At 32.7% G+C, this 17,248-nt stretch overlaps 1 long non-coding RNA gene across 1 annotated transcript; it reads right to left on the reverse strand.

Moving 5' to 3' along the window:
• Positions 1 to 14,379: 14,379 nt before the first annotated feature.
• On the reverse strand, positions 14,380 to 16,662 carry LOC143058331 (uncharacterized). Its single transcript, XR_012973011.1, has 3 exons — positions 16,396 to 16,662; positions 15,408 to 15,731; positions 14,380 to 14,474 (listed from the first exon to the last, which is right to left on the reverse strand). It is a non-coding gene; the product is annotated as an uncharacterized LOC143058331 (long non-coding RNA).
• Positions 16,663 to 17,248: the final 586 nt, after the last annotated feature.

Here is a 17,248-nt window from a genome sequence, read left to right on the forward strand (position 1 = left end):
ATGGAGAGTTGTCTCATTGGCACTCATACCACATCTTCTTATATCTATATATTCTTTCGATATGTTTAATTGGGGTCTGGACCTGGCATGTCAGTTGCTGTTAGTAGTTCTTTGTTAATTTATGAATCATATTCATTTTGTGTAGCTTCTTTTGTTTACTATTTTGTCATCGGACTCGGATTTCTTTTAAACTGAGTTTTTCTGTGCATATTGTTGTGTTTGTTTATTCTACATAAGCTAGATATAGTTGTATAGGGGGAGGATTGAGATCTCACAAAGCATGTTTAGTCCCGCCGTATTTTTGCGCCTGTCCCAAGTCAGGAGACTCTGATCTTTGTTAGTTTTTTATGTTTTTTTTTATCTAAGTTAAGTGTGACGTCCATTTTCACATAACTAGTATAGATTTTTATTTAGAGACCAGCTGAAGCCCGCCTCTGGTTGCGGGATTTTCTCGTTGTGTTGAAGACTCATTGTTGGCCTTCGGCTGTGCTCTTTGGTAGGCTGTTGTCTCTTTGACACATTTTTTATTTCCATTCTTGATTGATTGATTGATTGATTGATTGATTGATTGATTGATTGATTGATTGATTGATTGATCATTTTACTACAAGCAAAAGTCATGATCATTTGAGAATCCTTTATTTGTATTGTAGTGTTTATTTAACCAATGAAACGCTATATTAATTTTTGTTTTAATATTAAATTTCTTTGTAAACTCTAAAATTACCGTCTGATTATAATAAGACATGCAAGAATAAAAAAAAATATTATTTTGCCTTCAATGTCTCAACCTTTTTAATATGAGTAACTTCATTGTTCAGTTAGATTTCGATTTTGATATTGTTTTTGCAAGTTTCCATAATAGATTTCCGGTAATTGTTCTGCATAAAACCCTATGGGAAAGCACATTGACTTAATTTTCCAAACGTTTATTGGAACCCAATGATTTGGCAAGGTGTTGCAACCTGTAATGTAAAGAAGTTACAGCCGATTGCATTGAGTGTGTAGGCAAAGGTAGCATTTCCTTGGTCAGCTTGCTTGTATTATTAGGTTAGGTAAACTACCCTTCTTTAGAGTAGACTAGTTCGACAGATAACCAATCAATCTGTCTGTAGGACTAGGCTCCTTCTACAGGAGGGTAGTATACCTTACCTAGTTACTTCATAGTTCAGCTAACAAAAAAGCGATCCAAAGATATTACCTTTGTCTACACACTCAATGTAATCGGCTGTAATGAAAATGCGGAGTTTGTGAGACCAGGCTCAAGCAGCCAGTCGGTAGTAGCCAGTTTTCAAATATATAAACACAAATATTGCATAAGACTCAAACGTACTTCAAATGTTTTTATTAATATATAACCACTATATCATCAGTTTTTAATATATAATTAAGCAGTCAAAGACACTATTCAATGAATTTTAAAATTTCATTTCTGGTTCATTTAAGAATTGAATGGGTTTTTTTTGTTACTTCATTGAGGTGTAAAGCGTTGACCTAAATACATTTTGTATGAAACGCGGAAGCGCTTCATTCTGAAAATGTGCGCACGGTCAACGCTTTTACAACTCTATGAAGTTACAAAAAGAAGCATTCAATATTTATAATTACATTTTTTAGCTAGGATCATGAAAACACGATTTTTATCAAGTTTTTATTAAATTCACCTTTGCACTTTATTGTGGGACCTCGTGTCATCATGAATGATGAATTTCATTGTGTAATGCAATTGCGTAAGGAATAACATGAGATGTGCAGTTAGCCAATCAGAATAACGAATTATAATGAAACATACATCTTATGTAATTATTAGGGTTTATTCCTTGAATGCCAACATCCTTTGATCTACCGACAATTTACCTGTAAAATTATGTTGGCGTTCAAGGAATAGGTGCAAGTAGTTAACACAACAAAAGTACATGCTTATCAAAACAATCATACTAACTAAACAGATAGGTAAATTACAGGTAGCTTAATCTGGTTCATGTTTGTTAAGTTGTTAAAAATCATAATTTGCTGCTTCTTCTTGAACAAAAATTGATTCTCTGGAAATGAAACTTTGAAAAGTGTTGCATCACAAAGTTTATATTCGCATATTGTTAGGAATCCCAGTTTGCACAAATTCTACAATCGACTCTGGACTTTGAAGGGTTTTTTTTTCTCACTATTTCTATAGTTGTGTGTGCTGTAATATTCTACCTTATTACTTGATTAAATTTCTTGAAACTTTGTATCTCTAGTTTGATTACTATTTTGTTTTGTTCAGTTTGTTCATGATAATTTTTTTGGTTATAAAATTTCACATTTTTTATTGTAAGTGATTCGTAAAATAACATTGTTATGTTGTTTGTCTTGTTCGCAACTCATCGGAATTCTTGTTACCCTATTTCATGAATTTTCTTGAAAAATATTTAAAATGATATGGAACTAAACAAATCTCTTCTAATCTTTATTTAGTTTGAAATAATTGTAGTAAACTTAAATTTCATTCAAATGTTTAATATTTCTTATGTAATTAACATATTCATTCCAAACATATTTTTTGAATTAAAAGTAATGAAAGGTTTTAATTTTCTTTCTTTCTTTAAAATTCGTAATAATTGTAACCCTTTGGCTAACTCCATATGAGAAATGTTGCAATTCTATAAGTTCAGTATATATATAATTATCTTTAACATTTAAATACTTATAAAAAACACTTATTGTTATTATATAAACATCTATTGAAATATTTTTGTTGGCATTCAAGGAATATAGGTAAGATATAAAATGTTGGCATTCGAGGAAGACACCATTATCAGTTATATAATAAAATGCAAAATCAATCGCTTTCGATATATTACACAGCGTACTGCCCGCTTTACATTTTAAATAGTCAACACTTTCTGTACAGTACTGGAAATGAAGTAAAACTTATCCAGGAAATGTGTGTGCGCCACTGATGTCTAGTCGCGCGATATAACTGCCTTAAAACTTTCCACAGTTTTACAGTTCACGGCAGCATTTGGTAGTAAGTTCCAATCAATGATAGTTTGTGGAAAAAAAGAATGTTTATAAATGTCAGTATTTGCTGATAAAAGTTTTGTTTGGCGTTAGAAGTTCTGGATGGTCTAGTATCAAATTCTATATGATGTTCAGTGGGGATGGCTACCAGGTCGTTCACTATTTTATACAGTAGTACCAGTCGTTTTCGTTCCACAAGAGGTTTCCAACCAAGGTCTTTCATCATGGAGGTGACACTACTAGTACGTCTATAGTCTTTGAAAACAAATCTAGCTGCTCTTCTTTGTATGTTCTCTATGCGATTTATGTCTTTTTGTAGGTATGGGTCCCATACAGTGCCTGAGTAATCTAAGACTGATCGAACTAGCGAGATGTAGGCAGTTTCCTTAAAATGTTTGTTGCAGTGTTTAAGGTTCTGTCTGATGAATCCAAGTGTAGAATTGGCTTTGTTGCAGAATTTGTTCATGTCAAATTATCGCTAATAATTACACCTAAGTATGGATTTTCATTGACCTGCTCTAATATGTGGTTACTTAGTGTATAACTGTATGTGAGCGGGGACCTGTTTATAGGATCGTAAATGATTTTTTTTTAATGATGGCTAAATTGCACTATTGTGTGAAATAGCTTTCCTTATTATCGGCATCCTATCATATAGTTCATGAAAAGTAATAATAATTCTGCATTAAAAGAAAAGAAAGTTGCACTCGTGCTTTAACTTTGTTTTGCCACACAAAACTGTTTTTACAAAACATTCTACCTCTGAACTAGTGGATTTCGCTTAAATATGACTTTGTATTCAAAGTATTGTGGGCAAGTAAATTATTCATTAGCTTAAAAAAGATTGATCCGTGCTATAAATTAACTTGTAATTTTGATCAAGTAGGCCCTAGATCTCTAGCTTACGTTCTCACCTAGTGCAGATAAAAGTATTGCCGCAGATTTTTTTTATTAACTGTCCGGTAAGGATTGAAAAATCCAGGGTGTTGTTCTGCTTAGTTTTTTTTCTAAAGTAGGTCTAAAGTTGAGGGTATACGACCTCAACTTTAGACCTACTTTAGAAAAAAAACTAAGCAGAACAACACCCTGGATTTTTCTACTGTAGACCCCAGCTACCCAGCTTCCCTTTGCACCTAGTGAGGACAATTTTTATTACATTTTCGGTAAGGATGGGGTTGGGTGTTCGACCCCAACTTTGGATCTATCTTTGAAAAAAAATAAGCTAAACAGCAACCTTGATTTTTTTCTCCAGCAGACATCAGCTACCCAGCTCCCCTTTACACATTGTGCGGACAGAAATATTTCCGTAGACATTTGTTTATTAACTTTTATGTCATGATGGGGTAGGGTGGGTAACTGAGGTCCACTTGAAAAAAAATTACAGGGACTCCAATGTGGTGTGGTCTATGCAGAACAATTACCGGAAATCTATGGTAGTTTGCAAAATAAGTCTTTTTTATAATGTGATATGTAAAATGTTGGCAAATAATGAAAGCACGCTTCTTAATTAATAGACATAGAAATAAAGAGAAACCGTATGATAACCAATAACTATCTCCTGGAGACAAACTAACGTTCATTAAGGCAACTGGTATGATTGTCTGGATTCGGGGTTCTTAATTTCTGTATTCTTTGATATTTGAGGCCATTTTTCTCTATTCTTTATACTTTTTGACAATTATTCTCTTCTCATTACATTTTAACACCATTATTCTTGCTATTTTATTTGTTTCCTGGTTCATTGTCTCTATTATTTATATTTTTTGTCCACTATTCTCAATTCCATATAAATCCCCCATCAACGGCTTCTAGTTGATGTCACCTTATAGTCTTCACAAATAAGCAAAATTACTACTTTATAGGCTCCTAATGGCAAACCAATTGAAGGCTTTAATATCCCAGTTTGAATTGTGAAATTGCGGAAATTTTGAAAATTTGATCAAGCAAAATACATTATCGTCCTCGTAGTTCGTAAAATACTGGCAGATGGACCTTTGTCATCAATTCTAATAATCTTGGATCGACCTTTCTAAACTTAAAAGTAATAAAGTTCACGCACCCATATTGTTTCGATTGCTAAAGACTTTTGTATCCGTCGACATTATCTTCGATTAAAGTAGTATTGATCTGACAACCGCTGTGCATGTATACTTTAACGACCTTTATATGAATGACAAATGACAACATTGTCATTTTTTGAATGACAATTGAACAGTGTGGGAAGGATAAATTAAATACACTTTCGTTTTTCGTTTTTTTGTTTTTGTGAAATCAAAAATGAAAAATGAAAACACTTTCATTTTTCGATTTTAGTTTTGGAGAATCAAAAATGAAAAATGAAAATACTTTTGTTTTTCGTTTTTTGTTTTGTGAAATCAAAAATGAAAAACGAAAACACTTTCGTTTTTTGTTTTTTGTTTATGATATTTCAAAACGAAAAACGAATGGACGCAGATATACACGGACCCGGAATGACGTTACTGAACAGCGAATCAAATAATTCAACTTTATTTATAACTCATAAAGGACAATGCTGTAGATTAAAAAATACTCCTTTCCACGCCCTTTTGTTTTCCAAATAAAATTAATAATACAAATAATTGATAAGTTCCAGGTCGACGGGTTCAAACAGAAAAATGTTGAAAGCAGAGACAACTGTGCATCTTATAATCGCCATGACTTTTTCAGATGACAATGCCAATACTAAAATAAGGCTTACGCATAGTTATATTCTTTAATTCAGTCATAGACCCGTGATTTCACGGGTGTGTTCTAGTAGTCTATAAGAAGACAGAAACTCATGATCATCAGTACTTAAAAGTTTTCATAATTGACATCCAACGCACAAATGGTTTTCTCTCTTGCAATTATTATACCATATTTCTTAATTTTTATATCAAGATATTTCTACGTAAATTTTGACTATAATTGGTTTTTAGGGACACATCTTCTATTGATGACTAAGAGAATACAATTTCTACTGTAACGCCTGCCTTAATGGTGGTATACTTCGATACTTAGCTCACTTTACCCAATGGACCAAAACTAAGATAGCTTTTGTCATCATTTGGCGTTCGTCGCCCGTCTTAGTCGTCGTTAATTTTAACAAAAAAATCCCCTGAAACTACTTGGCCGAGTTTAACCAAACATACAATGTAACTCCTATAAGAAGTCGTCTGACAGTTTTGATTTAATTATTCATAATCATAATTATAATTTGGGTATCTGGCTTAAATGTATCCGATAATCCCGCCTACCAACCAACGAGAACATAGGGGTAAAATGCTAGTATATTGTCGTTTACTTTGAAAACCGCTATAAATGTAGAAAATCTGACTGGCAAAAGTATTCGGAATATTGAGCTCTACCCAAATTTGATTCACGTTCATTTTGTTATTCGACTTCTTAAAATAGTTATCATCGCTCTTAAATGACGAATTTTATCATTTGTTCTTCTTCATTTTTGCCTATTATCTTGAAATATATAATATATACAAACATTTAATATTTTAATTGTAAAAACAACTAGATCGAGAAAAATATAAAGGAGGTCAAAATGGTCAAAAATCATTATTCGACTCATTATTACTGTTTTTGTTCTTTAATGATTTTTACCAATATGTTGTATAACAATGAAAACTCCGCAAGCGTGGAGGAAGTTACGAACCAGATCTACTCTAACATTGTTATGTTGATTTTCTAGGCACTTTATATTTATATAAAAGATAGATACAACAAAATCATCAACACTTTTGTGCCCGTCACAAGTCAGGAGCCGATGGCCTTTGTTAGTCTAGTGTGTGTTTTTTAATCGTAGATCATTTATATGCTCCGGCGTACAGCGTGACGTTCATATTCACTGACCTAGTACATATTTTATTTAAGGGGTTAGCTGATGCCGGCCTCCTGGTGTGGTATTTTCTTTCCGTGTTTAAAAACCGTTGGTGGTATTGGGCTATTTTCTGCTCTTTTGTCGGGTTGTTGACTCTTTTACACATTTCAAATCTATCTATATCAGAGGGATTTATTTCCCTTGTTTACACTCTTTTGTGTTTTATGTAAGATGCACATACACATATATGAGCGACACTTACTCTTCCCTTTATGTTGAAAACCTTACAATACTGCATGTATCTTCTCCACAATTAATTGTCCAAGCCTTCTCCGTGAAATCTCGAATTATTCTTCCATAGAAGCCCTTGAATAAGCCGAGTTTTAAGCTAAAGTTTCAGCTTTTGGACATGACACTCTCTAAACCTTGCACATATGATGCGCAGTTATCTCTTGTTTGAAACTCTATACACGTTTTTGGTTTGAATTTTTGTGCCCTTGTTTCATATTTTGGAAAATAGCACCTTTCGAGACCTTCTGATTTTCAATATAAATGTATGCAAACGGAATAAAAGCGGACAGAAATCCTCATTCATGGACAAACACTTAAGAGAAGACGTCTTGCAGTTGTCATAAAAATCTATGGTTCATAGTAATTTTTGTCCGTGTCAGATTCAAGTTTGCCTTTATTCGTGCTAGTACAAATGTTGTTTCGGAGGAGATTATTTCTGTAAAAGGGAACAGACGATGAAAGACACAACGGACGACAGATAACGGACGGAAAGTGATAGCAATAGAATATGTACAAATGGTTCAAATGATGAATATGAAAGACCATTTAAAGGCAGGTTTTCATTTTATACAATTGTAGAATTTATTTACATTGATGTCTCTTGGTTTAATCAAAACATTTGAATAATGAATGCACTTCTATATATAGCACCGTGAATACATTCTTCAACCATACCGTGTATAAAATAACTACGCTACATGCTCATTTTTCTTTTGAGCATAATTTTCTATGCCGTCCACATACACAAAGTCATCATCGTCACTTTCACTGCTAGACGTAAGAGCACTTAGTCTGGCTCAGCACGATAAGTCTATTTCAGAATAATCAGTCTTGTCTTCAGCTCCATGAATAAAAGGCCTAGCGTTTTTAGTAGTGGAGGGTCCTGCTGCTTCGAATACGACTTCAGCATAATTCATATTGGTCTCTTGATTCTTTAAGAAAAATACATGTAATAACGATATGAACAGTTTTGAGAGTCATTATATTATACTATCTACATTGTAGTTAACATATCTGTTTCTATAAACTTATGATTTGCAATTTTATCTGTTATTATTGTGCTTATTAATAACAATACAAATATTAAGATCATTTTTCATAATTAATAATTTCATTTTACATCGCTTCAATTAAGCTTTAGTTTTTTCCTGGCACACCAGATATAAAAATAAATAAAGAAGATTTGTTATGATTTCCAATAAAATAAGTTGAACTCTCAACCAAACACCAAATTACAAAGAACAAAAAAAACAACTGCAAATGTAAAGATCATCGAACTGCATTCAACAATGAGCAAAATTGATTCCGCAGATTTGTCATCTATGAATGGTCCAAAAATGAAAAATGTAATACAAAATTCAAACGAGAAACGTAAAGACCTGATTAATGTAAAAAAAAAAAACAACAACAATAGACAGAAAACAACGCCAACCACTGAATGACAGTCTCCTGACTTGGGACAGGCACTTACAACATTATGTAGAATTACACATGTGAACAAGCGCTCAACCCTTCCCTGACCTAAGCCTACTAGGGAAATGGTGAAACAGCACAACATATGAACAGGGTATTTTATTGCAATGAAAGTTTTTGTATTATCCATAAAAAAAAATCTTTTTTACCTTCACCTACAGCTCTCAAATTCAAGCTTTTATTTAAAGCAAAGGATTTCTAATTACCAAAAATGTATCGGAAGACAATAGCAAAATAGATCTAAAAGAAGAAGTTGTAAAAGTCTTGTTAGAACCGGAAGCGGATGAACACGTCAAACTTGCACACCCAAAAACTTAACTTATTCGCATCCTAAAATTATCATGATTTTTACAATCGTCATTTATTTTAATTGTCAATCTCATTTGGCTTATAATTTGTAAAAGTTATCTCGGTGAACGCAAACGGAGAAAGCGCGTCGCACGTAGCAGTGACGTCAGTCTAGATATATCATTTATAAAGAAACATGATCAAGTCTTAATGAAATTCAAATACCTACCTGTGTACGTCTTGTTACATTGGATCTTTCTGCATGTGTTTCGTTTTCTGAAAACAAAATATAATCTCGTAAAAACTTGGAAAGTTTAATTGAAAGAAAACATGTATAGTAATCAAGATCACCAGATTATTAAATCTTTTTTAGCTAGGGACTTAAAACATATTTTTATTCTGCTATTTATTGCTGTGCACTGATTGTGATGAAAAAAAATGTTAAAGTAAAAATAAAATCTAGTTTAGTTTAGCACTGCTGTATGTTAATTTGTGTATCGCAATCGAGAACCTCCTGTGGCACTGTTTAGTATTTACTATACAAATATAAAACAAGAATGTGTCCATAGTACACGGATGCCTCACTCGCGCTATGATATGATCTTTCTTATTTTAATGCCAAAGTAGATATTTTCTCCCATTTCCACGGTCCACTAAAGATGGTAAATGATAGCTCGAATGGGGCATCTGTGGAATGGGGACACATTCTTGTTAGATCTAACTTTGATGAACAGTATTGCTGTTTACAGTAAATATCTATCTATAATAATATTCAAGATAATAACCGAAAACTGCAAAACTTCCGTTAAAGTACCAATTCAGGGATAGGAACCCAACAACAGATTGTCCGAATTGTCTGAAAGAAAGACAATAGATACTAGAGGGACTGTCAAAGTCATAAATCGAAAACAAACTGACAACATATAAAAAAGAAGATGCCGTATGATTGCCAATGAGACAACTATCCACAAAAGACCAAAATTACACAAACATTAACAACTATAGGTCACCGTACGGCCTTCAACAATGAGCAAAGCCCATACCGCATAGTCACATATTAAATGCCCCGAAAAGACAATGTAAAACAATTCAACGAGAAAACTAACGGCTTATCTATGTAAAAAAATGAACGAAAAACAAATATGTAACACATAAACAAACGACAACCACTGAATTACAGGCTCCTGACTTGGGACAGGCACATACATAAATAATGTGGCGGGTTTAAACATGTTAGCGGTATGCCAACCCTCCCCTAACCTGGGACAGTGGTTTAACAGTACAGCATAAGAACGAATGATAAAAATCAGTTGAAAAAGGCTTAACTCATCAGATAGACTAAAATTATAAGTGAACGTGGCCGGGTACTTATACATCCCGACACAAAAAGACACAATAAACAGATCTGAGAGTATTTGCAGTTATCTGACAGCTAGTTCAAAGCTACTAACAACTTATAAAAAAATCATGCCTCTAAGACTAAACACTCAATCCGTACACATCCAACATACAATGGATTTAGTGTAAAGGCGTCATAAACAGCCAGAGAAAAACATGACCGTGTTCAATGCCAAGTTACGGGTATCGACAGATTGTAGATCCATGAAAATGTATAATATGTATATAACATACTAGTAATATTTAGTTAGCTTTCAATTTACTGATAACGCCATGGCTTAAAATGAAAGAGACAAACATACCAACAATAGTACACATGACACAACATAGAAAACTAAACAATGTCAGGGCAGCTAGATCTTGATCTGATGTACAAGTTTACCCTTCAAGTTGTCAGATTTGCTCTTGAAGCTTGTGTTTCAGAGATATAGGCCAAAATCTACATTTTACCCCTTTGGTCTATTTTTTAATATGTCGGCCATACTGATCGGCAGGCCGGGTCATAGCACACGTCATTTAAACTAGATACCCTAATGAAGATTATGGCCAAGTTTAATCCACTTGTATTTTTGTCCATCTGATGAATTAAGCCTGTTTAGTTCGTTCTTAAGTTGTATTGATATACCACTGTCCCAGATTAGGGGGAGGGTTGGGATCCCACTAAAATGTTTAACCCCGCCACATTATTAATGTATGTGCCTGTCCCAAGTCAGGAGCCTGTAATTCAATGGTTGTCGTTTGTTTATGTGTTACCTATTTGTTTTTCGTTCATTTTGTATATAAATAAGGCCATTAGTTTTTTCGTTTAAATTGTTATACATTGTCTTATCGAGGCCTTTTATAGCTGACTATGCGGTATGGGCTTTGCTCATTGTTGAAGGCCGTACGGTGCCCTATAGTTGTTAATGTTTGTGTCATTTTGGTCTTTTGTGGAAAGTTGTCTCATTGGCAATCAAACCACATATTCTTTTTTATATTAGTTGCATTTGGTTCAGTAGTTTCGAAGGAGAATTCAGAGGAGAAGATGTTTGTAAAATTTAAAGACAGACGACGGACGTCAAGTGGGCCATGTGAGCTAAAGCACAAGAACATTGAACCACACACTTTATCAGAAACATTTTATTGGATATATAGAAGATTGACAAACACTAAAAATGTAAATTACAAAATGAATCGTAGCTTGTTGAATTCAGTATTTCTCACTGATTTGTCGTCAATGATATATATTGTTTATAACGATAAATGCAAAAATAACACAGTAATTTACCATTACCTGTTAGAACATTTGCCTGAGTTGACATTGTTGACATAACACTGTTTCGATATCTATCTGATGGCTCAGTCTGTTCAAGAAAGTCAGTAGTCTGGTAAAGACGATTTTCCACTGATTCTCCTAATCATATAATCAGGATATATGATTTTTTAGATTACATTGTCATGATAAAGCACTCAATTTTATGTACCAGTACATTTGTATAGCTTTTATTTAATAATCATGCAATGTAAATACTCCCTTATACAAAAGATGGACACGTTTATACTCACCAAAACAATAAAACTAAAAATAAGAAGTCAATCATATTGAATTTGGCACATTTGAAAACTTCTCATTTAGAATGTTTCGATTATTTTCAATATCTCAACTAAATGATCCAATATGGTCCGAGACCACAATTATTTCGTAGTGCAATTCTTTTAGAACATAAATGAAAATAAAAAAAATCCCACCTGCGCTTTCTCAAAGAAATTTTTACAGTGTGTTGTACTACTTTTGGGACAAATTATATCAAAATTATAGAAAACTTCATCGGCTCTCACTCAAAATATGGACAATTTTATGTTTAGGGCGTCTTGAAATCTTTTGACAGCTTCCGAAGTGCTAATTTTTAACCTTTTTCAGCTGGACCAAATCACTAATTTCCTTTAAAATTCTGGACTCAATTTTTTTTACAATGTAATTTCACCCCCCCTACTTGCAATTTGAGGCATTAAACATGGAGAAATAAATTTGAAAGGTATAAAAATTAATGGCAAGTAACCCACTGTCAACACTAGGGACTATATTCGTAATTGTGGTCTCGGACCATATACATTTTATGGTGATGTTTCTTCTTATAATGTTAATACTACACTAATCAATATCCAGGAAGATGAGTTGGACATGAAAGACGTCGTTTCAAGAATTCCAATATTTTGTAGCTTGATACGAATTCTAAAGATTACGAACACAATCATTTTGAAGCAGTCATAGCCATTTTTAACGGATCTGTTTACTGTCAGCTCGATTTATCAGCATACAAATATGTTTCATACATAAATAATTTAACATGTACTGCTAGCACGAATGAACTTAATGAAGAACCAAATGATTAGCAGTTATATGTGATTGTCCTGATTTCAATGTTGTGTTAAAAAGGTATTTAAATTAGTAAAAATATCATTAAAACGCATCAATATAAGTTTGACCTGAACGTATCAAGTCATTTTCTGGTCTGCAAGGGAATCAAAGAAATCACTTTTTTCCTATCCTAAACAATACACACATACTAGCCGATAAATCGATTATCAGGTTGTCAGCATATTGATCCTGTTAAATATCAACCTTTAGACACACTATGAATCATTTCGATCTCGTTCAATGCGCTCAATAGACAAAAGAGCTTCATATTGTATGTGACTCATGTATTATTTTACCATGTCAATATACAGACAACCTGATTATCGATAGCAGTTTCAAATTCTCGTTCTATTAGTTTATTGTTCCAAAATATATTTTGAGTCTTTATCTTTTAAACAAATGCCCCCTTTGTTAGTATTTTAAAAGGATATTTTCAAATACATGTAGTTTTTTTTGTCCAAAACACGTGTTTCGTGGTTTCAGGAACCGGAGATTGTATTTTCATATCTTGGTCAGAAAAAAACCTCAATTAAGCACTGGTAACTAAATATACGTGATTTGTCACATGCATGTATATATCTACATAATGACTCGGCTTAAGATTTGTTGAACATATGTGTCAATTAGGCATACATTTTTTTCTTTATTGCAACAACATGTCCGTTCTTTTAATAACTTATAAATAACATACTATTTTTGGTTTAAAAATTCATCAACAAATGAAATTTAATATGAGCATATCGTTATTGTCTGACAACATCATGGAACCAGAACTGTTTAGAGAAAAATATAATCAAACTAGCTACATGAGCATACCGTCTTGATAAAATGTTAATGTACATAATAACACTTACCTTGTGTCTCGTATCTTAGTTCTAAATCACTTGAATAAAAGAAACAATATGCAATTATTATTATTTTTTATTTGAGAGAAATTTTAAAGGCAAGTTTTCTAGTATTAAGGTAAAACCAACACTCGCAACATATCGTTATCAGTGACAAACAACGATTTTAGGAGAACTGTTTTCTTGCATGGTAGTCTGGTCATTTAAAAACAAAACAAATCCTGACATTCTTTTTTTTCGCGTTATAAAAATGTAATCGATTTATAAATTAATTCATTTTATATGTATATTCCAGTTTAGTTGTTTACCTTATGCTATTCTCATCTCTTCCTCTATCTGGAAACAAAACAATGTATGTTAGGTATTAAATATTGTCTACCATTACAGAATACTGAATTGTCGAACAATAGTGCAACACACTAACACTGTTATTCAATGATATTTTTTTTAACATCATAATGAATCAAGTATGTTTTTGGTGCCCCCAAAAAATACCGGACTATATGATGAATATTAATACATCAGCGATACTTAAGGGTAAAACTTAGCCAGTTTCACTTTCATTTATGATTAACGTGTCGAAAGTGTACCTCTCAGAGTACGATCGTCTTTAGTGGTCCCACGATATGAAGAGAATAAGTCTGATTCGGTGGGTCACATTCGGGAAAAGAGGACGGGATTGTAAGAAAAAAAAATGTACGACATGAAAACATATCCGCAATCATCTGTGTAACGGATATTTCATTACGGTCAACTAACTTGTGATTGTTCTAGTGACAACGATACAACAATTCCTTTTTGTTGAGATACAAGTATATTTTTTTGTATAATGTCTTACCTCTAATTTGAATTTTCATGTACACAAGTTTTCCCAAGCTTACTAGTACAGCAATTAATATTACAACAACACTAATCCACACAAAACCCAACCTTGTGTCATTGTGTGATTCTATAACAACAGCAATAAAATAGTAAGACAAAACAATCAAAGATCGTAAAAATTAATAATATACAAGGTCCTTAAAGAACATAAACTTTGTCAAACACTCAATTCGAATATACCGCAAAAATTTTACGGTAATAATATAATGTAAGTACTTTTGAATGTTGTTTTCCTGTTTTTAAGGAATAGATTTTATATCCATGAATACAATCCTAAAATCCTAACATGAGAATTTGTATGTTCTTCCAATGTATCGAAAATAGCTTGCATGCAAAGAAATTGTTGTTTAGAATATTGCTTCTTTTGATGAGGCTCAATTAAAAAAAAATCATGTCGTGATTTGTGGATAAATTTGACTTTTCTACTTTTTTTTTAGCATGGTATTGTCGCTTTTACCTCGAATTTCGTATATTTTGCCTTTTTGCTTGTAATAACAACAGAAAACAACGATAGAAAACAAAGACAAAAAAAAAACGAAAATAAAAAAAGATGCAGTTATCAGAAACTAATGTAAATCTGTAATGCAACTTAAAAAAACTTTGAGGTCCCAAAAATAAATATATATTATTACAACTCTATACACCTTATCGCTATTTGCCTACTCGGCCGGCCAACACGGCCGCTTGACCTTTTGACGCATGCAACAATCACTTTTCCATTGTGGCGTCATATATTTTGTTTTATGACGTTAAAATTTTACAGGAACCTGTGTGATATCCAGTAATGGCAGACAAATGGCGATAAGGTGTATTGAATTGGGTGTAAAATAACAAATAACCTAACTCCCTGGTAACTTTAAAAAGGACTGCCATGAATACAATAATGATAGCTTACTAATATTAATTTTTGCGAGGTATTGCACAATTCCAGACCATATACCTATCAAATAATACCGTTCAATTTAATCATAACATCATCAACAAACATAAATAAACTTACTTCCTGAAACAATTTCAATGAATCTATTGGTGCAACCATGTCTATTACAAACAGTAGCAGTAACATTTGTTAAATTATCTGTTTCATACAGTCGAAGAGAAAACCACAATCTAGTACATACAACTCCAATGTTCACTCCATAAAATGCTAGACCCTCATTGCATGTTGAATTGTATAACGTCTCCGTAGCTTCATAGGAATGCATCCTAGTTTCTAATGTTCCTAGTATCTCAAATGAACTAACAATCCTCAATTCAACTACCACATATTCATCAGATGGGCTACTATACACTGTATCATTGAAAGAAACAAATATTGGCGGTCCTGAAATAGGAAATATATTACACAGCCGAATGATAGATATACTGAACTCCTTTTTTCAATTTTGTTCATCTATTGAAACTTCGTTTATCACGGTTTTACTTTTTATTTATTAGTATTTGTAACAACAGTTCAGAGTGTACTTAACATAAAATATTCTTAATATGAAGGGTAACACACATTTTGATTGGCTGATAAAAGTACAAAACTTACGGTATTGAATTGATAACCAACGTGTTGGTATTTCATACCGTATGAATAACAAATCAACGCGTTGAAAGTGAAGACAAACGCGTTGAAAGTGAAAACCAAAGCGTTGCCAGTGAAACAACCGCATTGAAAGTAAAAACAAACGAGTTGAAAGTAAAAACCGACGCATTGAAAGTAAAAACAAACGAGTTGAAAGTTTACACCAAAGCGTTGAAAGTAAAAACCAACGCGATTAAATTAAAAACCAAAGCGCTGAAAATTTCATACGGTATTTTCATACCTCCAATTATACGAACGACCACTCATATGAAAGGTGTATTGAGACAAGATGTACGACTCATGTGTTGCAAACAAAATGTAAAAAAGCCTCTAAAAAAATTAGAAAATTTCGATTGATCTGTTTGCATCTGTAGTGCAATTGCATGAAAATGTATTCGTTACTTGAATGTAAAACTACCTTCGTACTGGATTGATATCTGAGATGTCTGGAAAAGATGCCCGTCTTTAGTAGCGACACCATTTTTCACATTACAAATGTAAATTCCACTGTTTTGCAATTTATTTTTCTGAATGAACAGATGTCCTGCGTGTGTTCCAATTATATATCTTATATGTTCATTGAAACCTGAACGATGTTCCCATTTACCAAAACGATATTCAGTTGGTACACCAAAGGCATTGCATGTAAGTTGCACCATGTCATTAAACGTTTTCAAATGAATAACCACATCCGGTGGGTCTATATAATAGAAAAAAAAAACAATTTATAAGTTGTATACAGGTATATTTTTTCTGTTATATGAAGTAAATGCGTTCATATATACGAACTTGCAAAAAAACAGCAATTCAAAAAATATCAAACAATTGTTACATGTGATCTTATGTTAAGTATGTCTTTAAAATGTGTTGCATTTACTTGAATCATACCAAGATTCTGTATCTATTGTTAAGTTTGTATGCATAATACTTGAGTCATTAATCATACACAAGTCATATGAATACAATATCGACAAAAGTCCATGTAAATGTCATACTTATGTAATATACATTGAAATCTACGTTATATTTTGTTAATTTTTCTTTTTAAAGCGATTTACATGAAAATATGAAATACAAAAGAACAATTATCATTCTGCTGACATGATAGCGGTTAAAATTTTTTAAACAAAATATCTTAAAATGAGTGACAGTGAGTTTGTTGATGTGGTAAGACAACCAAATTTACACTTTAGATGAATCATGCGAATGAATATCTGCAATGCACGGATATAAGGATGGAAGTGTGGGATATACGTTATGTGATGGCAGTC

The sequence above is a fragment of the Mytilus galloprovincialis genome, chromosome 14, assembly GCF_965363235.1.
Source record: "Mytilus galloprovincialis chromosome 14, xbMytGall1.hap1.1, whole genome shotgun sequence".
In the NCBI taxonomy this organism is placed as follows: domain Eukaryota; kingdom Metazoa; phylum Mollusca; class Bivalvia; order Mytilida; family Mytilidae; genus Mytilus; species Mytilus galloprovincialis.